The sequence below is a fragment of the Mirounga angustirostris genome, unplaced genomic scaffold (genome assembly GCF_029215605.1).
Source record: "Mirounga angustirostris isolate CCGP_5_RB_7025 unplaced genomic scaffold, mMirAng1.0.hap1 SCAF_9, whole genome shotgun sequence".
In the NCBI taxonomy this organism is placed as follows: Eukaryota; Metazoa; Chordata; class Mammalia; order Carnivora; family Phocidae; genus Mirounga; species Mirounga angustirostris.
The window spans coordinates 173,236-195,689 of NW_026991717.1; the positions used below are offsets into that span (position 1 = coordinate 173,236).

The 22,454-nt window shown below is 56.5% G+C and overlaps 2 pseudogenes; both read right to left on the reverse strand.

Annotated features, from left to right (window-relative positions):
- LOC135361503 (TBC1 domain family member 22A-like) overlaps positions 1-16,452 on the reverse strand; it is a 126,643-nt pseudogene extending 110,191 nt beyond the window's left edge.
- Positions 16,453-16,870: 418 nt separating this feature from the next.
- LOC135361504 (histo-blood group ABO system transferase 2-like) lies at positions 16,871-17,588 on the reverse strand (annotated as a pseudogene).
- Positions 17,589-22,454: the final 4,866 nt, after the last annotated feature.

Genomic DNA, 22,454 nt, shown 5'->3' on the forward strand with positions numbered 1-22,454 from the left:
CTACGTTGAACAGCCTTTGCATTCCCGGTGTAAATCACACTTGGTCATGATGTAGAGTCCTATCAATGTGCTGCTAGATTCTGTCTGCTAGAATTCTGTTGAGGATTTCTGCCTCACTCTTCATAATGGATATTGGCCTGCAACTGTCTTTTCTTGTAAGGTCTTTGTCAGTCTTTGGAATCGGACAATGCTGGCATTCTAGGGTGATGTGGGAAGTGTTCCCTCCTCTTGTACTTTTTTCAGACTTTCAGAAGGATTGGTATTCTGTCTTCTTTAAACGTGTGGGACAAATCACCAGGGAAAGCATCAGGTTCTGGACTTTTCATTCTTGGGAAGTTCTCATGACTGCTTCAGTCTATTTACTTATTATAGGTCTGCTCAGGCTTTCCATTTCTTCTGGAGTCACTTTGGTAGTTTGTGTGCTTCTCAGAATGATCTGCTCCATCTCAGGGAGCCAATTGGTTGGTATAAAGTGGTTCCATTTTTGTCTCTTTGTCAATTGTGGTAAATCTACAAAAGAAAGAACTGTTGTTTTCACTGATTTTTCTCACGGGCTCTTCTCTTCCATGTATCTCTGCCCTAATCTTCATAGTTTCCTTTGCTCTACTAACTTTGATCTTCTCCTTCAACTGAACCAGAGGAATATTCTAACTGGTCCAGATGCCAGCCAGCCAGAGGGCCATTGTCTAGGTCTGGGTTGTTGGGTAGAGAAGCAATACAGACTGGAGTGGATCAGGCTACCTGGGCAATTTCTACCTCACCTGGCATTCCAGGTCACCCCCAGACCGTCATTTCAGGCTGAAGCTCTCCTCCTGCCAGGCATGATGCCCAGCAACAGACTGACCTGACTTCCCATAAACCACTCACGACCTTAGGGGCCTTCTGTGCTCTAGGAACAAGCAGACTAGCTGAATTTTGCCAAGGAGCACTGCCCATGAGCAGAAAACCTGCATAGCTCAGGGCACTGTCTTCTGTGTGCTTCCTTCACACCTTCCCATGTGTGGGTCACAGCCACCTGTGCCCATGGACACCCTAGAGCACCCATTCACCCAGGATGTCGGATCAATGCAAAGTCAGCCCTTCAATTCTGCCACCGCACCCCCAACACAACATCCAAGACCAAAAGGAGCGCTCACTCCTAGTCCTGGGACCAGCTCAGATGCAGCCCTTACTTGCGCAGCAGGGACATCGCCTACCCGCTCTGCATGCTCCTCCAGCCCGATGGAGATGTGGACGACATTAGTGTGGGTTTTGTCCCAGGATCCCTGATGGCCAGGAAAAGGAGGTGACTGTCCCACCCTTTCTCCCTGACAGACATCCCTTCCTGGAGCCTGGGTCCCCACTCCACAGCCACAAGGGGCCAAGAAGACTCAGTCTCTAGCGGCTTCTGGGCTAGATGCTGACCGCGGTTGCCTTACACAGTCTGGTGTTTCTGCTGGCCTTGCCGTTCCTCAAGTTCCGGAGTTGACCTCCCAGTCGTCGCTGGAGACCTCAGGCATCATCTCAGCCTCTGTCAGCACCTCCCCCTCCTCAGCCTCCATCACATCTGTGGCAGCCTCGGACTCACACGAGCGCCGTGTCTCGGGGTCTGCAACCACGGCTCCTCGCTGCCGCTCTCCATGCAGCAGGTGGGCGCTGCTGCCTCAACCCCATCAGCCTGGACATGAAGATCGGCACCATGTCCAAGAGCATCCTGCTGAACTGGGCACGTGGGGCGTCCCTTTGGTCTCCTGACTCAGACGTCTCTGAGGACTGACCTCACTGGAACAGCTAGCTACTCTGACAAGAAGCCACCTCTGGACCTTCCAGGCAGCATGCCCAGGCCTGGAAGGACGCAGACGACCACCACGGCCCCCACTCTACACGGGAGGAAAGTGCGGCAGCCTCCTCACCTCCGGCTGGTGCTTGCTTGGTGATCCATGCTTGGGTGGGGACAATAACATGCCCACCAAGCTCCTTCTAAATCTACGATGCTGTGGCTCTGGTAAGACTGCCCGGATTGTGTCCCCTGAACCCCCCAACCCGCAGTGTCCCCTGACTCCTTGCCCAATATCCAGAGAGCCCTGCGTGATCTGGTCTAGACATGCTCCCCAGTGTGCACCCCTCAGCCCACTCCAGCCTCTGTAGGGCCTTCGTCCCCCAGGGAGCCCCGCAGGAATTTGCCCCTCAGAACCCCTGCCGTCCCTCCCTATGACCCCCATCCAGGATGGCCTCACCTCCAAGCCTGGGCTCAAAGGCTCCTTCCTCCGGCTCCTCTGTAAGCTCAGGCTTTGGGTCAGATTGAGCTGGGTTCAAACCCACAGCAGGGCCATGTCACAGCCCTGTGACTGGCAAGCTCCTGTGGGAACTCCTGGGACCTCAGTTTTCTACTTTGGAGATGGGGTCAGTGACTCCCACCTCAGGAGGATGGGTTGGGGTTGAAAGCAGGGAGATGAAGGTGTTTGAGTGCCAGATTTTGGGGAGAGGGGCTGCTGCCAGGAAGACAGGGGGAGGGGATGTAGAGGAGGAAAAGGCGGCCTGACCTCCTCCCTGCCACACGTGTCCCCATCACCCTCCCCTGACCCCCTTGCCATGCACTGAGACGAACACTGAAGTGGAACGTGGGGGCCAGGACGGCAGCGGGGGTAGATTTCATTTCTCTCTAGTCCCCAGGTCTCCATGTCCACTCAGTCCAGCGGCCCTGCCTGGCGGGACTGGGGCTGGCCCCCGGCCTAAGAGGACGTGAGGGTCACTGAGCAGGCAGTGGAGATCGGGACACGGAGGACCAAGGCCACAGCCAGCCCCTCGGGGTTGCGCAGGCCTGCTGGCAGGTGGGGTCCCGCGCAGGCGCCGTCTGCTGGGCCGTGTGCGCCTGCGCAGTATCCACCTGCCTCCGACCCACCGTTGGGGGGAGGGCCCCGCCCACCCAGAGTGCACCTGCGCCATGTCCACCCAAAAGGTGGGAGCCGACCGGCCACGCCGAGCCACGCTAATGAAGTTCCTCCTCCAAGCCCTCATGGGACAGTCGGCAAACTGAGGGCAGGAGAGGCAGGGACTGGCCTGGGACCCACCAGCTGAGCAGAGGCTAGAGGAACAGGGAGGGTTCCAGCTTCCGAGGCCAAGCTTCACCTCGCAGGGGGTTTCCTTTGGGAACGAGGGCCCCTAAGATCTGGGGGACCCCTGCCCACACTCCCATGTGGGGCCCTTTCCTCTGGTCATCCTCGCGCGGGCACACGTACGCACAAGGCTCTCTGCGTGCGCGCGCACACACACACACACACACAAACTCCCCAGGGGCGTCCAAGGGGGCGTGGACCCTGGAGGGGACAAGGGGGAAAGAAGGAGGAGGTTGGAGGCAGCTGGGCCGTGGGCTGTGGGCATTGTCTCCTGGGAACATGCCCGGGGCCGTAGCATGGGGCTCGGGGGAGACATGCCAGGCTGATGGCCAGGGCATCCCCAAGATGCCCAAGGGCTGTCACAGGCACCCACATTCTAGAGACAGCCCCCTTCCTACTCACTTCACTTGGCTGGAGATGCTGCGATCCTGCTGTATCCCGATGTCCCCAGGATGTGGTCTCAGCAAAGCCGACAGTGAGAGCCGTTGCCTACACTGCAGACGTGGGGTCAGGTCCCACCCCTGACACCTCTGGCCATTTGCCTGGAGGGGCCCAAAGGGAACACAAGGAGGCCCAGAGCCAGCCAGGCCAGCCAGACACCGCTGTGATCCGACCGTGCAGCCCAGCGCCCCTCCTGTGTGTGTGTGTGTGTGTGTGTGTGCAGAGTTCTCAGGCAGGGTAGCCCACCCTGAGCAGGAGCAGGGTGATGAGGGGCCAGATGCCTGGTGGGTGGATCCTGTTGACACCCCGGGTCAAGGCTGGCTGGGTGGGACGGGGTGTGCTGGGGCGGCATCCTTCTCCCCAGGTTTGATCCGGAGCCCTGTCGATACATGTCACTGCACCCCGGGCGCAGGGCTGTGCCCGCACGGGGCTGTGTCTGATCTGGGGGCAGCAGTGGGGCTGGGCAGGAGGACGGTGAGGACGGCCGGGCAGGGCTGTGATGCCTCCGGGCCGGGCGCCACTCACTGTCTTCGCAGAGCCCCATGGAAGAAATTGGGGACAAGCTGGTCAACAGGAGCCTCACTCGACGGCTCCCCGGCGTGGGGCCCGTGCACCAGGCAGTCGGTAAGGGCTGGTGCGGGCTCAGGGGGAGTGTGGGGATGAGGGCGATCCAGGACCGGGCTCGGGGAGGGCCGGGAGGGTCTCCTGCCCCGACGCCATCCGGGACACTGACGACCCGGGGTGCCACGATGGCTGTGCCCCTTACGTGGCCATGATCTCAACCCAAGGGGTCTGGGCTGCTCCCTTCACAGACACACACACACACAGACACACACGCCAAACACACACACACACCCAGTCCTTCAAACACACACACACACACACACACACCTGGTCCTTCACACACAGACACACACACCTGGTCCAGCCCCAGCCTTGGCCAGGTACAAAATCACCCTTCACATACGTGGAAGATGATCCGAACCAATTCGGATATTCTGTTGCACTTCAGGACACGGACAGAAATAGTTTTGCAATTTCTGTGTTGTGAATTGTCCCTCCTTTATGCACAGATCAGCCCCACCGTGAACCTGAGTGGGCCCTGCCGCTGGGGGCGAGCCAGAGGCTGTGGGCGGTCTGTGCTGACAGCCTGAGGAAGCTGGTGGAGCCGGGCCAGGCCCTCTCCTGTGGCCCCTCTCCCAGAGCACCTCCCAGAGGAACGCCTCCCCAGCCCTTCCCACACCTGCGCTCACAAAGGTGAGCAGGGCCCCCCGTCCCGCCCGGAGGCTCCCCCTCACCTGCGGGCTGTGTGTCTCGGGCCTGGCACGTCCCCTCTCCGAACCGCAGGTGTCTCCTGGGGACCCTGCGTGCCACGAGGCCAGGCCCCACACACGGGGTTGCCGTCGGGCCTGTTGGGACCGCTCCCCAACCCTGTGGCCGGCCCACGGGGACGGTGGCCTGGGGCTGAGGCGGTTCCTCTCCACCGTGAAGGAGCTCTCTGCCCCAAGCCTCGGTGTCCTGTGTCCCGGGCAAAGCCGCATTCCTGGCTGTGAGGAGGTTTCAGATTCCATCTGGGGCTCCCATCCTGGGTGGAGCCAGAGCAGGGATCCCTGGGGGCTGGCAGAGGGGCCCCAGAGCCACTCAGACATCTGAAAGGTGCTGGCTGGGCTTCATCGACTCCACACATGGATAGGAAGCCCCTTCTAGACATTTTCCATACTTCAGGGAACAGGGGCATACAAATGTCCCTGCCCCGCGGGCCTCTTTCTAGGTGGGGGTCCGCCGCTAAGCCTAGACGACAAAGCAGAGATGGGCACACGACGTTCCGTGGGACGCCCTGTCGGCCTCCTCTACATACGGATCCCTCTGCTCTCATTGTCCGAAGGATGACGGGCCCTAGGACGAAGAAGAGCCCTTGTCTCCGAGGTGGTGAGGGAACGCGGGGGACCGGTCAGGTGCGGAGCCATGGGTCTCGTGCACATCTGCCGCAGGGCTGGGTCATGGTACAGGAGCTGTGCGCAGGTCGTCTGTGCACACCTGGCCATGACACACCTGGCTGGCCCTCTCGGTGGGGAGGCCTGCGTGCCTGGTGCACCTGACCCCACCTACCCCTGGAGGAGCAGCCACGTTCAAGCCTTTCCATGTCCGACCCTCAGGGACAGTTGGGAACCTGGGTCAAGAGAGGCAGGGACTGGCCCAGGACAACTGAGGGGTGCAGAGTCCAAGGAGCTGCTCTCCAGTCCTAGGCCAGTCCCAACCCTCCCATGAGGTTTGCTTTGGGGGTGACAGCCCCTCAGATCCTCGGGAAGAGCTACCCACCCCGTCCCATGTGGGGACATGACCTTGGCATCCCCAGGCACGTAGAGGCACGTGCACCTGCACACCCACCCACCCCCCCCCCCCACACACACACACACCACTCTGACTGCCTAGCTGGGGGTCAGAAGGGGAGGACACCCTGGGAGCGAGGTGGGTGACAGGGGGGAAAGAAGAAACAGGTTGCAGACAGCTGGGCCATGGGGCAGGGCATCAGGACTCCTGGCAAGGACCCAGATCCATAGCATGGGGAGGGGAGACAGGCCAGGCTGAGGGTCAGGGGTCCCCAAGGGGCCCAGGGGGGTTGCCAGGGCACTGGGAGAGGACAGGGTCTGGGTTCCGGTGTCCATCACCAGCCTGGGCACTTGGAAGCAGGAAGAGATACCCACCCCAAGTCCAGAGGGGCTCCAGCACAAAGGCCTCAGCTTACTCTTCTGTCACTTGGGCTGTAGAGATGCAGTGTCCCTAGGGTCCCACAGGCTTGTGGGAGAGCCTGTTGCCTTGGATCTCCATCCCCGACCCCCTGTGCTCCCAGTCCTGGGAAAATGCTTTGTACTCCCTCGAGGTCCTTCGGAGCAGGGGACAGACTGGGGGCTTGGGGGGTTGAGGACCTGGGTACGCAGAACGTGGCAGAGCACTGACCACTAGTCTGGGCACCAAGGCCAAGACCCTCCTTGTTGCAGCCTCCGGGTCTCCATTTGGAAGAGGTTCCAGATTCACTGCTCTGGTCCGGGTGACAAGGCCTTAGGAAGGAATGGAGCACCGGGACAGAAGAGGGAAACACGGACAACGGAGGCTTCTGAGGTTTCTCACATCACCCCTGGAGTCCACAGATCCTGCTCCTGTGAGAGACACAGAGACAGAGACAGAAACAGAGAAGGAGACAGAGAAGGAACACACGACAGAGGGAACCAGAAGAAGTCACAGACTTTCCTCCATCAGCTTGGAAATGACATCCCAGCATTTGGCCCCATTCTCTTCCTGAGAGCGCGGTCACACAGGCCATCCACCCCGGAGGGGAGGGGATTCCACAGGGATGTGTGAGTAGGATGCAGGAATCCCCGGGAACCACTGTGGGGACTGCCCAGCACATGGGCGCAGACGAGGCCCCGGGGCCTGAGCCTAAACCTAATGGGAGCCCCTGGAAGTGTGCGTCACCAGGGGACAAGGTCGGAATCCGTTCATTGCAACCTTCCCACAGGGGCTGGGAACAGGCAAGAAGGGGGTGGCTTTGCCCAGACCCCAGAGCAGACCCAGGCCCCTCTGAGCTGTGCTCCATGTCCCGCCCAGCCCCTGGCTCATCCTTGCATTGCCAAGTGTGCCCCAGCCTCTTGTGATAGCAGGTCCGGAATGTATGTAGAGGTCCTACCCCTGATGGCGTCCCTAGGAGTAGAAGCCAGAACACCGCACTGTGCAGATGGGGAGCCTGGGGAGGCCCTGAGAGGCACAGGGTCTGTCCAGGGTCACAGCCCTGGGCACGCACAGGAGCCCAGTCTGAAGCCAGCACTGTGTCCTCACAGCGGGGACACCGGCTGCACCCAGGCCTTGGGAAGGCTGTGGGGGGGCTGTGAGGGAGTCACTGTATGGATGGGGCATGGGAGGAGGGGGAGCATTGAGCAGCTGGGGGAGGGGGCCTTCGGGGGTGGGGGTCTTGTGTGAGGAGGAAGTTGGGTAAGGGGACCCCAGGCACTGGTGACCTCACTTCCCTGACAACAGAGTCCAACAGAATTTGGAACCCAGGTAACAAGGCACCCACATTCCAGAGACAGCCCCCTGCCCAGCTCATTTCGTTGGAGATCATCCAACCATGAACATGTGGGCTTGTTGCCTCCCTAAGTCTGGATGCTGCAGGCTGAAGAAAGCCCGCCCTGCAAACGCTGGCCCTCGCTGGGGATGTCCGATCAGGGCTCCCCACCGCCTCTGGCCGTTTGGCCGGAAGGACAGAAAGGTGACACCAGGAGGCCCAGAGCCTGCCACCCAGCCCCACACGCTCTGATCTGACCTGTGCAGCCCCAGGCCCCCCTCCGTGTGTGTGTGTCTGTGCGTGTCTGTGTGTGAGTGTGCGTGTGCGTGCGTGTCTGTGGGTGTGCGTGCGTGTGTGTGTGTGTAAAGAAGGGTCATGCGGGGTGGGGCCACCCTGAGCAGGAGCAGGGTGATGAGGGGCCAGATTCCCAGTGGGCAGGTCATGTTCAAGGTCAAGGCTGGCTGTGTGGGATGGGGTGTGTGGGCGCTGCCCCTTCTACCCAGGGTTTATCCCGATCGCCCTGCAGGGATGGGTCACTGCATCCCGGGTGCAGGGCTGTGCACTCACAGGACTGTGTCTGATCTGGGAGCAGCAGGGGGACTGGGCGGGAGGACAGTGAGGATGGCCGGGCAGGGCTGTGAAGCCTCCAGCCGGTTACCCGTCCCTGTCTTTGCAGAAGGCCACAGATGACCTCCCGAGGCGGCTGGCGGACAGGCCCTCCTCCCTGACGGAGGGGTTGACCCCACAGGCATCCCCAAAAACAAGTGCTGGGGATTGCCGGGCAAGACCTCCAACACCACCCAGACCACTGACCCAGGTGGTTGGTCACCGGACAGTGGTCCAGGAGCCGGAGCCCACGGAGACCGAGCCCGAGGGTGAGAAGGCTGGGGCTGGGTGTTTGTGGTGTGTGGGGATGGGTCGGTGCTGGCCCCACAGGGACGAGGCCCCAGAGGCTGGTGTGGGGCCTGGAGCAACGACTGGGCTCAGAGCGCCCAGCGGGTGGACTGCGGTCGGGGAGACGCCCCGGGGAGGGCTCCTTCCTGGCTGCGGCTTCTCTGGGAGGCCCTGGGCTGGGTTCTGTCTCCACGGAGAGCAGGCTCGGGCTGAGCTTTTCTCCTCTCACAGCTGCCCCACCACCTGAGGAGCTAGAGCCGGCTCCAACTCCATCGGCAGCTCTGGACGGACTGGTGGTGCCTGCAGCGACCTCAGGAGGAGACCAGGAGCCGGCAGGTGACCCGGCACCCACCCACGGACAGCCTGACGTGGACCAGGAAGAACTGGCACCTGCCCCTGACCCAGCTCCTGCTACTGTTCCTGCACCTGACCCAGCTCCTGCCCTGGATCCTGCACCTGCCACTGCTCCAACCCAGCTCCTGATCCTCCTCCTACCCCTTCCCCTGCCCCTGCCAGAGCCACTGCCCCTTCCCCTGCCTGAGCTCCGGTTCCTGCTCCTTCTCCTGCTCCTCTCCCTGCCCCTGCCAGACTCCGCTGCCCCTTCCCCTGACCCTTCCTGGGCTCCTGTTCTTGTCCCTGACCCTGCTCCTGCTCATAACCCTACCCCTGCCAGACCTGCTGCCCCTTCCCCTGCCCCTGCCTGAGCTCCTGTTCCTGCTCCTTCTGCCGCTGCCCCTGCCCCTGCGCCTGCCGGAGCTCCTGTTCCTGCTCCTTACCCAGGTCCTGCCCTAGATCCTGCACCTGCCACGACTGCTGATCCTATCCCTCCCCTTGCCCCTGCCCCTGGCCCTGCTCTTACACCTGGCCCTGCCCCTGGCCCTGCCCCTATCCCAACCCCTGCCCCTACTCCTGCTCCCGCAGGGCTCCCAGAGCCACATCCAGAGCCCACAGCCCTGCGGGGAGAGCTCCTTGTACAATTGCCCTTAGTTCCATCGCCGGACCCCGACGCCCCGCCAGATTGTTTCATCCCCTCCCCCTATATTCTTTCTCTCTGGTTCATATTGTTCTGGTTCATATTGTTCATTTTCATGTTCTGTATACTGTTTATTATTTGTTTTAAATAAAATTACTTGTTTTCAACTGAACATGTGATGAGCATAAGTACATTCCCAACGCTGTGCCACCACACCCCAGAACATTGCTGCGGAATATCTCGTGTCCCAAAGGAGTCCCCGAACCAGAAGCCCCCCTGCCCATTTCTCCCCCAGCCCAGACCCTGGAAACCCCTAAGCTGCTTTCTCTCCCTGTTCCTTTCCCTGTTCTGGATGTTTCTGTAAGTGGAATCACGCAATAGGTGCCTTTGTGTCTGCCCACCTATTTTCAAAGGGGACTTGTTTTCGTCTGTGTTTATTTGTCATAAAATTTCCCTTATTCGATATTAAAATGCCTGATGGATTACAGATCAGATGTAATCAGAGAGGCCGCTTTAGGAATTATGGGCACAATCTTGGGGCCGAGACCCCTGTTCCTGCTGGGACACCACAGCCTGACCCCAGACAGGACAGGGCTGGCTCCTCCTGTGGCCCACACAGAAACCAGGGAAATGCAGAAGCTGGAAGACACACCACAAAGGGCAAAAGCATTGCTCACAACCCAAGGCCAGAGAAAGGTTTCCGATGCCTCTTGTCCAAACAACACACCAAGTCACTGGGTTCCACAAGGACAGACACCAAACGCACGCAAGTCCAAGGGGGGAGGACAGGCACGTGCAGAGTCAGAGATGAGGGAGCTCCCGGGGAAGGACTCTGGCAAAGGAAACCCTATGGAGGCAGCACTGGTCACCCTCAGACTGGCAGGTGTCTGGTCTGGGGAGAACGTGAGGAAGCGGAGATCCCCTGCAGGTACCCTGGAGAGAAGGGTGACGGGCACCCCTGTCTGGAAGAACAGTGAGCAGCACCCATCCCAGGCCACAGGAGCACCTGGCATGCTTGGCCTCTGACCAACCCCTGGAAACTCTGGCTCAGTTTTTCACAGATGTGTTTTCAGGAGTGTTCATCACAGCGGTGGTGGAGGGAGCAGAGAATGGAACAACGCTAAAGCCCAAGGAGATGGATGGGATCCACAGTCCCAGTCCTCATGATAGAATGTCCTGTAGCCACTGTCACATTGTCATTCGGGGCACAGGATCCGGGAAGCCCCTCCTGAGACCCCTCCTGCCACCCTGTTCCTGGGAACATTCAGAATTGGAGGAGGAGGAGGTGGAGAGGATCCAGGATGACAGAGGGCCAAGGAGAAGGAAGGTCAGCACTGGGAGGACCTGAGCCACCATCCAGGGCCCAGGCTGTGGTGCCCTCGGACCTCACCCCAAATAAGGGCTCCTGATGGATGGACCCAACTTCTGTGGTTTCCCTCCCTCCCTCCCTCTCTCTCCCTCCCTTTCTCCCATCCTCCCTCCCTCTCACTCCCTCCCTCCTTCCCCCCTTCCTCCCTCATTCAGCAGAGGACCGGGGGTCCCTGCTGTGTACTGAGCACTGGGGCTTCATCAGTGAGCACCCCCCAACCCACATGGTCACGTCCACTGTGGGAGGTGACAGGGGTCAGTCCTCACGGCTAGGAGTGGTGATGAGCACCAAGAATCTGCTCCTGAAAACAGAGGCCAATTGCACAAAGAATGGAGAGACCCATGCTTAGCACTTCCTCTAGAAAAATCGAGTCCTGAAAAGTGATGAAGAGTGAGTATATCCTAGACTTCCTGCAATGTGAGTTCTAATGGCAGGTACGCACTGATTCTTAGAACAAAAAAGTAAATTACCCAGTGTCGACTGAGGGGTTGTGACTAACTTTTCTGACCCAATGACAGCATTTCAGCTAACATCTCCAGGGCTTCCAAGTTGTCCCAAGGGTCTCTGCGATCCTCTGATCCTTCCATTGACCTCCTTGGGAAGCTCTGTCTTGTCGTCTTCCTTGTCTCCTGCCCCTTCTGGGACCCTTCTCTGGCCTCCCCGCCAGGGCCACCCCCACCAGGACTTCCTGTGCCCCGTGGCCTGGCGCCCGCATCCCATGGGGGTCCTGTGAGCCCGGTGCATTGTGCAAAGCCTGTGCGCTCCCTCTGGGGTCACTTGGCATCTCCGCTGCAGCTGCCTGCATCTTCCTGCACTGGGTCTCCTCCAAGCATTCTGTGAGGCCAACCTGTGTCCGTGTCACGGGCACGGAAGTGAGAATCCAGAAGGTCCAGATGACCTGCTCCCAGTCCCAACGTGTGGAGCCTGGGCCAAGGATGGTCAGCGAGCAGAGGAGGACTTGAGCCTAGGAAGCCTGAGGGAGGACATGGCACAGTGAGCCTGCAGGAGGAGAGTGAACACCGTGGGGACCTGGCGCTCAGGCCTACTGGGAGACCACATCCTACCCTCACTGGCTCTGTCCCCAGGGCTGGAGGTCGTGCAGGAATCCACCCTCCCAGCCTGTAGGCTGCCTGTGGCTGCCAGGAGAGGAGGCACCTGGTGCAGGAGAGAGCCCTCAGGCAGAGAGGAGGGGGCAGGCGCTCCCCCAACAGCTGGAGGAACTCGGGGTATCCACCCCCCAGGCTGCAGGCTGGCAGTGGCTGGCAGGAGAGGAGGCACCTGGTGCAGGAGAGAGCCCTCAGGCAGAGAGGAGGGGGCAGGCGCTCCCCCAACAGCTGGAGGAACTCGGGGTATCCACCTTCCCAGGCTGCAGGCTGGCAGTGACTGGCAGGAGAGGAGGCACCTAGTGCAGGAGAGAGTCCTCAGGCAGAGAGGAGGGGGCAGGTACTCCCCCAGCAGCTGGAGGAACTCGGGGTAGCCACTCTCCCAGGCTGCAGGCTGCCAGTGGCTGCCAGGAGAGGAGGCACCTGGTGCAGGAGAGAGCCCTCAGGCAGAGAGGAGGGGGCAGGTGCTCCCCCAGCAGCAGGTGCACTGGGTCGGGCTGAGGGGGCATCATTGGACAGCAGCTGGGGTCTCCACACAGACCCTCTCCTTAGGCTCAGCACAAGCTTGTCTGGATGGCCTTTGTCCCCCAAATACAAAGTCTGGTCCAGGGCCCCCCCACCAAGTCCTGACTCCCAATCCTTTGTACTCAGCTCAAGTGACAAGAAATGGCCAACAGTTTAGGTGGTGTTGGGTGCACAGGGAAATTTGCTTTTCTCGCCCATGCTGTAACGTTGCTGGCATTTTAAAGATCTCAGGGCTCTGAATCAAAAACAGTAGGATGCCGGGGACCCCAGCCGGCTTTCTGGAAACCTACCTCTGTGCCTTGCAGCCTTCCCATCCCACCAGCTCTGCTCAGAATCCCTCCAGGCCACAGACCCACAGTCTTGGGTCCCAGACAATGGGCCTTCAAAAAGTGATCCCGGTGGGGCAGTAGGACACACTGCAGATTCCAGCAAATCCCCCTCCCAGAAACTGAGGGTACCACTGGATGAGCTGTCTGAAAACAGCCAGGTCAGGGTTCCAGGAAGACACCAGAGGTACAGGAGTCACTGAGGGGCATCTGAAGGTCAGGTACGGGCAGTCAGAGCTTCCAGGCCTTTCTTCCCTAAAGCTCCTCATTCCTCAGCCTTTCTTCCAGTGATTCTGCTCGGTTTCTATCTGCCCCAACTGTTATCCATTGCCTAGGCAGCAGAGACTCACATATGCCTTTCCACTTCAGTACATAGCCACTTCACTACTGGGAGAGTTGGTAGAAAGCAAAAAGTCACAGAGGACTCCAAGGGTCTGGACTTGGTGTTTCCCTCTCCTGAGATGGGGACACCTGTGGGATGAGCAGGTGGCCAGCTGGTGGGGCCTGGGCAGGGACCTGACGTGGACAGATGGAGTAGGTGAGGCCCGAGGTCCCCGGGGTATGTGCCTGGCATCTGGACTGAATAGGTCTTCAAAGCTGCAGATTGGCTGGGATCATCTTCAGGCCCAGGAGGAAGGTGAGGGGAGCAGAAGGGACTGAGGAGGCTTGGCTTAGACAGGAGAGGGCTGAGACACTCCTTTGGGGGGAACGTGGGTCAGGTCCAGGCTCACAGGGACAGACCTTGAGGCCATTGGGCTATGTGAAATAAGCCAGTCCCTAAAGGCCAATACGGGAGGACCCCACTTGTGAGGGACAGAGAGCACTCCAATTCATAGAGGTGGAAGGAGCTGCTGGGTGCCGGGGCTGGGAGGGGAAATGGGGGGTTAGTGTCTCCTGGGTAGAGGTTCAGTTTGGGAGGATGACAAAGTTGTGGCAGTGGATGGAGGTGGCAGGTGCAAAAGAGTGAACATACTTATTGCCACTTAATTGTACCCTGAAACGTGCTTAATGGTATCAGGTGTATGTCTATTACACAATAGGAAAGTAGTGAGTCAGGAGGACTGGGCCATCGAAAGTCCCAGGAAGGCCCAAGAGCAGGGATCCTGTATCTTAGTTCTCGCTCTCATGCTCTGCGCCTTGTTGGGTGTCTCAGCTCACAGTGGCATCACTAAATGCTTGCTAAGACACAGTGCAGGCAGATGGTCCAGAGAGAGTGCACAAACCATCTGTGGGCACTGAGGAATCCCAACGGCACATGCATCCACACTGAGTGAGTGCCCACATTTCACAAACACCAGCATAAATAGCCATTTAAAATGAAGGCAGACGCCACTCTGGAAAACACTAGGGAGGTTCCTCAAAAAGTTGAAAAAAGAGCTACCTTATGACCGAGCAATTGCACCACTGGGTATTTACCCCAAAGATACAAATGTGGTGATCCAAAGGAGCACGTGCACCCCAATGTTTATAGCAACAATGTCCACAATAGCCAAACTATGGAAAGAGTCTAAATGTCCATCAACAGAAGAATGGATAAAGAAGATGTGGTGTGTGTATATATATACAGAGAATATCATGCACCTATCAAAAAAATGAAATCTTGCCATTTGCAACAACGTGGATGGAACTACAGTGTATTATGTTAAACAAAATAAGTCACTCAGAGAAAGACATCCTATGATCTCAGTGATATGAGGAATTTGAGGAACAAGACAGAGAATCATAGGCGAAGGGAGGGAAAAATGAAACAAGACGAAACCAGAGAGAGAGACAAACCATAAGAGACTCTTAATCTAAGGAAACAAACTGAGGGTTGCTGAAGTAGAGGGGGTTGGGAGGCGTGGGGTGACTGGGTGATGGACACTGGGGAGGGTATGTGCTATGGTGAGCACTGTGAATTGTATAAGACCGATGAATCAAAGACCTGTACCCCTGAAACAAATAATACATTATACGTTAATTTAAAATTCACTAAAATAATAAAAATAAAACAAAAGCAGGTGACCTCAAGCTGTATTACAAAGCTGTCATCATCAAGACAGTATGGTACTGGCACAAAACAGACACATAGATCAATGGAACAGAATAGAGACCCCAGAAATGGACCCTCAACTCTATGGTCAACTAATCTTCCACAAAGCAGGAAAGAATACCCAATGGAAAAACGACAGTCTCTTCAATAAATGGTGCTGGGAAAATTAGACAGCCACATGCAGAAGAATGAAACTGGACCATACTCTTACACCATATACAAAGGTAAACTCAAATTGGATGAAAGACCTCAATATGACACAGGAATCCATCAAAATCCTAGAAGAGAACACAGGCAGTAACCTCTTCGACCTCAGCCACAGCAACTTCTTGCTAGACACGTCTCCAAAGGCAAGGGTAACAAAAGCAAAAATGAACCTTTGGGACTTCACTTTGCAGTGAAGTCTAAAAATCTTCTGCACAGCAAAGGAAACAGTCAACAAAACTAAAAGGCAAGCCATGGAATGGGAGAAGATATTTGCAAATGACATTACAGATAAAGGGCTGGCATCCAAGATCAATAAAGAACTTCTCAAACTCAACACCCAAAAAACAAATAATCCAATCAAGAAATGGGCAGAACACATGAACAGACACTTCTCCAAAGACATACAAATGGCTAACAGACACATGAAAAAATGCTCCATATCACTAGCCATCAGGGAAAAAGAAATTAAAACCACATTGAGATACCACCTTACACCACTCAGAATGGCAAAAATCAACAAGGCAGGAAACAACAAATGTTGGTGAGGATGTGGAGAAAAGGGAACCCTCTTACACTGTTGGTGGGAATGCAAGCTGGTACAGCCACTCTGAAAAACAGTATGGAGGTTCTTCAAGACATTACAAACAGAACTACCCTATCACCCAGCAATTGCACTACTGGGTATTTACCCCAAAGATACAGATGTAATGAAAAGAAGAGCACCTGCCCCCCAATGTTCATAGCAGCAATGTCCACAATAGCCAAACTGTGGAAGGAGCTGAGATGCCCTTCAACAGACGAATGGATAAAGAAGATGTGGTATATATGTACAATGGAATATTCCTCAGCTGTCAGAAAGGATGAATACCTACCATTTACATTGACATAGATGGAACAGGAGGGGATTATGCTAAGTGAAATAAATAAATCAGAGAAAGACAATTATCATATAGTTTCACTCCTATGTGGAATGTCAGGAATAGCACAGAGGACTACAGGGGAAGGGAGGGAAAACTGAACAGGAAGAAATCAGAGAGGGAGACAAACCATGAGAGACTCTGGACTCCGGTAAACAAACTGAGGGTTACAGAAGGGAGGAGGGTGGGGGGATGGGGTACCTGGGTGATGGGTATTAAGGAGGGCACATGTTGTGATGAGAAATGGGTGTTATAGGCAACTAATGAATCACTGAACACTACATCAAAATCTACTGATGTACTATATGTTGGCTAATGAATTTAAATTTAAAAAATTAAATAAAATTAATAAATAAAAAATAAATCCACAGCAGGAAATGGAAATAACCCAGAGGGCGCCATGCTCCTGGAGGCTGAGCTAGCGGTCACGGCCAAGGCCTCTGGCGGTGAGGGCACCGGGGTTCTGAGAGGTGGCTCGGTGCAACCCTGACCCTGAAGCCCCATGGCCATGGCAAGGTGCAAGGACTGGGAGGGAAGACCCAGCCAGGACCCGTTCTGGCTCCATGGCTGCTACAGGGCTGTCCCAGCCCCACCAGGCGGTGTCTGTTTAGAACCAGAGAGAAAACCTTTTCCCTCAATTGTTCTTTTTAAAAATGGTTGCTCAGCATTGACACAGAAAAACATCTGACATAAAACTGGAGCCGTTCACAGCTGCAAATGACCCAGAAGTGAAGAAAATTTAGTGAACGCAAAGAGAGGACGCTGTATCCCCAGGCAGGCCTCCTGTGAGCAGGTGCGGCTGGGGCACTGGACGTGCCCGTGCAGACAGTACTGGACTCCACAGTGTCCCTCGAGGGGACAGAAGTGGGAACCTGCTCTGATGGCTCCGCTGAAGTCAGCACCCCCTGCTGGAGACGGGGACAGCCCCTCATGAGTTCCGGGTGTCCTGGTGATTCTTGGGCATGGCCCAAATCTCAGCTTCTTCATGACCCGGGGCCAGCCCAGCAGCTGCACCCAGGTCCTCCAGGGCCAGCCCAATAGCTGTGGGTCCCGCAGGTCCTCCAGGGACAGCACCTTGGTGGGCTTGTGGTCCAGCAGGTACCTGTTCAGGTGGCTCTTATCGTACCACATGGCCTCGATCCCATTGGCCCAGTTGACCACCATCACCTGGTGACAGGCTGAGGTCAGTCGGTGAACCTCTGCCACAACCCCCCAAAAAAGGCCCCCATGTAGTAGAAGTCACCCTGGTCCTTGGGGATGTGGGCCTGGGACTGGGACCAGCGCTCATAGCTTAAGTCCTCACGGGCCACCCAGTAGAAACCGGGGTGCAGGGTGCCAAAGAGGGGGGACAGGATCTCCATGCCCACGTGGTCACAGAACTTCATGTCCACATCCCCGCACACCATGTCATCCACCTCATAGAGGAAGCACTCCTCATAGAAGCAGCTCATGATCGCCATGTGCTGCATGGACACATCCTGCCAGTGTGGGGCACCGCGGAACTCAAGAACCACCACCCTTCAGTGCTCCTGGAGGGGCACACGGGACACCAGCAACCAGCTGGTCGGTGAAGACATAGTAGATGACCCTGTGTCCATCATGAAGTGATTCTGCAGGAACAGCTCCAGGAAGACCCCGTATCCACAGGGGCAGGGGACAGGGCAGGAAGAGGGTCACTGCCAGAGGCTGGCAGCAGGACCCCAGAGCTGGGGGTCATGGACGTGTGCACCTTCTTCATGGGGACAGGCCCTGGGCTGCTTTAAGCAACAGCCACCTCCTGACCTGTCCTGAGTGAATCTGCCGGCAGGGCCTCCCTACCTTCTGCTCCCAGAGATGGGGACCATCAGCGCCCCATCTTACAAAGGGGAGCCTGAGGCTTGGGAGGCTGGAAACCCATGCAGGCGCACAGTCAGCATGCTGGAGCCAGGAACACTCTCCCTGTGCTGAGCTCCTGGGCAAACCTGCAGGTGCCCTCCCCTAGCTGCCCCCCTGCAGGTTCTGTCCCCATCTGCCATGAGTTGAGCACCTTTGGGAACAGCCCGTGTTTCTATGTCCTACAGACTGGGTAAAATCAGCAGGGCCGGCCAGCTGCCCCACTTTACTTTGAGTGGGCTGTCGCTGGTCCCCAACAGAGCTGTCTCCACCCCCTATAGGGTCCTCCCTTGAAGGCTACTGGGCCTCTGACTGACAAGGTCCATCAGTAAACCACTGGTATTCCTAGGAGGGGTCACCCTCGAACTCCCCAGATCTGGAATCAGGTTCAGCCCATGGGCAGGGAAGGGGAAAGATGACCCCTGGAAAAAGGGGGCTTGCTTAGGCCCCAGCCTTGAATCCAAAGGTGTGAGCTTCTGGGTCCAGGTCTACATCTCCCTGTCCCCAAAACATTGGAAGTCTTGTCCAACTGCCTCACATGGCTGGTCCCCCTTTGAGGGGACTACCTGCCCCTCACTGTGGGGACAGCAGCTCCCCCATTGTCAGCAAGTGTGGTGAGCCCCTCTGAGTCTGTTTTTTTTAAGATTTTATTTATTTGACAGAGAAACAGACAGCTAGAGAGGGAACACAAGGAGGGGGAGGGGGAGAGGGAGAAGCAGGCTCCCCGCTGAGCAGGGAGCCTGACATGGGACTTAATCCCAGGCCCCTGGGATCACGACCTGAGCCAAAGGCAGACGCTTAAGGACTGACCCACCCAGGCGCCCTGAGACTGGCTTTTTTACACAGGCACTAAGACTACTTCCCTGTGCCTACCCCATACCTCGCAGGTTAGTAAATCGCTCACACAGGGAAGGTGGATACTACATTTAAATATGGGATGAGCACATACACCCAGCAGACATGAGTCAGGTCACCAGGGGGCAAGTAGAGGCCCAGCCAATGGGAGAACAAGCCAGACATGATGCAAGGGGAGAGAAGAGTGCTCCTGGCAGAGGGCACAGAGAATGTAAAGGATTGGAGTCAGGCCCAAGGAGCATGTGGGACAACCACACAGCTGGGTGGCCCACAGAGGGGGGCTGCAGTGGGAGAGGTGAGGCTGGAGAGGACAGACAGGTGGGGAGCGGATCGCAGAGAGGCTCAAAGGTTATGTTCTGAAATGATCAATCTGGTTACCGGAGGAGAATGGTCTCTATACAGCAGAGGACAGGGAGACCCTAACCCTAACCCTAACCTTAACACTAACCCTAAACCTAACCCTAACCCCTAACCCCTAACCCCTAACCCTAACCCGTACCCTAACCCATACCCTAACCCTAACCCGTACCCTAACCCTAACCCATACCATAACCCTAACACGTTCCATGACCCGTACCCTAACCCATACCCGTACCCGTACCCTAACCCTAATCCGTTCCCTAACCCGTCCCCTAACCCGTACCCTAACCCTAACCCTAACCCATACCCTAACCCATACCCTAACCCTAACCCTAACCCATACCCTAATCCTAACCCGTACCCTAACCAAGCCGTACCCTAACCCGTACCCTAACCCGTACCCTAATCCTAACCCGTACCCTAACCAAGCCATACCCTAACCCGTACCCTAACCCGTACCCGTACCCGTACCCATACCCTAACCCTAACCTGTACCCTAACCAGTACCCTAACCCTAACCCGTACCCTAACCCTAACCCGTACCCTAACCCTAACCCATTCCCTGACCCGTACCCTAACCCATACCCGTACCCGTACCCTAACCCTAACCCGTTCCCTAACCCATACCCTAACCCGTACCCTAACCCTGTATATCCTCCCCAGGGACAGCGAACAAAGTCAACACATATCTGCACACTTTGAAATGTGAACAGAAACCTGCAAACTCAGGTTCTCACAGGAGCTAAATGTTAATGACCAGGTGACAAAAAGGTGACGCAGATAGCAAGTAACCAAAAGAAGATGTCATGTGTCTGTGAGCTGGCCACCTTCTCTACGTGTCGGAAGGAAGCCATGCCTGACAGGAGGGAGCCACACCTGGACCTGGTCTCTCTGGGCTGCCCTTGAGCAGAGCAGAGGATGTGCTGAGCTGGGTGTGGGTGCAGCAGGGGGAGATGGGCAGCTGGCCACAGATGTTACCTGCCAAGTACCTGTAGGACCAGCTCCCGGTCCTCAGCTAAGGTTAAGCAATAATTATGTTTAGTTACATATTTACTGTGACAGGAAAGGTGCTCAGTACTTTGAGTGACTATATTCTCTCCCTTTTTTTTTTAAATACACTTTATAGAGGTATGATTGACATACAAAAAGCTGTACATAATTAATGTATTCAGCTTGACCCTGACCCTAACCCTAATATCAAGTTAACATATACTCTGATTTAGAATAGAGCTCATAAATTATTTCATGATTATTAGGAGCTAGGGGATCCAAGGACCAACCTTCTTCTATCTTATTCTCCCTTGAATTTGACAGGTTGGAACACATTCTGCCACGTGCTATCTGGAGAGCGGCCACACGGGGGCAACAGGGAGTAAAGAGTAGGGCAAACCCGGCCACAAAGCCAATTCTTCCCTCATCCTGTAAAACCTTGCTCATTCAATGTTTACAGATCATTCTACAGATTATTAAAAGTGTGACTTTCTGGATTTTTTTAAAAAACCAAACTAATTCTTTGAAACTGTTAAAAATATAATGTTTTTAAAAATCTCAGCGTTGGTGAGCAGATGAAGACCCAGGGGCCTGGGGAAAAGCTGTTATTATTGAATATGTTCAGATCTAATTAGGAAACAAGTATGATTTATACTCCACTTATTTTCACAAGGAATTTGTGTCAACTAACAGTACTGAACCCACACAAAATAGTGCACTTCAGAGGAAAATAAAAGGAGATTCAACAGCCTCAAGAGGCAGAGAAAGAGCCACACCCGGGAGCAAAGAAGACATACCATGGATGCTAGGCTCAGGCTGATTTGCAGCCTGTAGGTCCTCTGGAGCTAGAATGCCCCCAATGCCCCTGGGGGTCGCGGGTCGGGCAGAGCTCAAACCCTGCTGCTGCATTGTTGTAACTGGTGACGGGTCTCCTTGGTCACTTCCTCCATGAGACACCCCCCACGCCCTGACTACTCCAGCCCGCTTCTGGGAACTCCCATTCCTCTTTCTGACCCCGTTGTTTACTTTTCCCTTCACTTACATAGTATATAGTATGTTTACCTACATACTGTTCTGTCATTTAAATGTTTTTGTCATGTTCTCACTGCACTATACTTTGCATCATCCACCCTGATGTATAATCACTTGTTGCATTGCATGACTTAACTGGGGACTGGGAACACCCTCACAGTGTCATGGGGCTAGTGTCCTGGGCAAGGTCCTCACTAAGCCGGCTCATCTTGCAACTGTTGCACTGAAGGCCTGATCCAGGCACTGGAGCCCAGTCTGAAGCCAGCTCTGTGTCCTCACAGTGGGGACACCGGCTGCACCCAGGCCTTGGGAAGGCTGTGGGGGGGCTGTGAGGGAGTCAGTGTATGGATGGGGCATGGGGGGAGGGGGAGCATTGAGCAGCCAAGCGAGGGTGCCCTCGGGGGCGGGGGTCTTGTGTGAGGAGGAAATTGGGTAAGGGGACCCCAGGCACTGGTGACCTCACTTCCCTGACAACAGAGTCCAACAGAATTTGGAACCCAGGTAACAAGGCACCCACATTCCAGAGACAGCCCCCTGCCCAGCTCATTTCGTTGGAGATCATCCAACCATGAACATGTGGGCTTGTTGCCTCCCTAAGTCTGGATGCTGCAGGCTGAAGAAAGCCCGCCCTGCAAACGCTGGCCCCCGCTGGGGATGTCCGATCAGGGCTCCCCACCGCCTCTGGCCGTTTGGCCGGAAGGCCCGAAAGGTGACACCAGGAGGCCCAGAGCCGGCCACCCAGCCCCACAGGGTCTAATCCACCTGTGCAGCCCCAGGTCCCCTCCCCTCCGTGTGTGTGTGTGTGTGTGTGTGTGTATGTGAAGAGGGGTCATGTGGGGTGGGCCAACGCCATTCAAGAGCAGGCTGATGAGGGGTCAGATAACCCGTGGGCAGGTCATGTTCAAGGTCCAGGCTGGCTGGGTGGGACGGGGTGTGGGGGGCTGTGAGCTTCTGCCCAGGGTTTCTCTCGATCGCCCTGCAGGGATGGGTCATTGTCCCGCGTGCAGGGCTGTGCACCCACAGGTGTGTGTCCGATCTGGGAGCAGCAGGGCGACTGGGCAGGGGACAGGGAGGTTGGCCGGGCAGGACTGGGATGCCTCCGGGCCGGCTACCCGTCCCTGTCTTTGCAGACCTCCGATGAGATCGGCACGAGGCTGGCGGACACCCACTCCATGTCCGGGATCCGGAGCGTGACCCCACAGGACTCCCCTGCAGCAGGTGCTGGGGATTGCGGGGAGAGGCCTCCGACACCACCCAGACCACTGTCCCTGGTGGTCATTGACTGCATTGTGCTCCAGGAGCTGGAGCCCACGGAGGCCGAGCCTGAGGCTGAGAAGCCCGGGGCTGGGTGCCCGTGGGTGTGTGCGGAAGGGTGGGGGCTGGCCCCACAGGGAGGAGCCCCC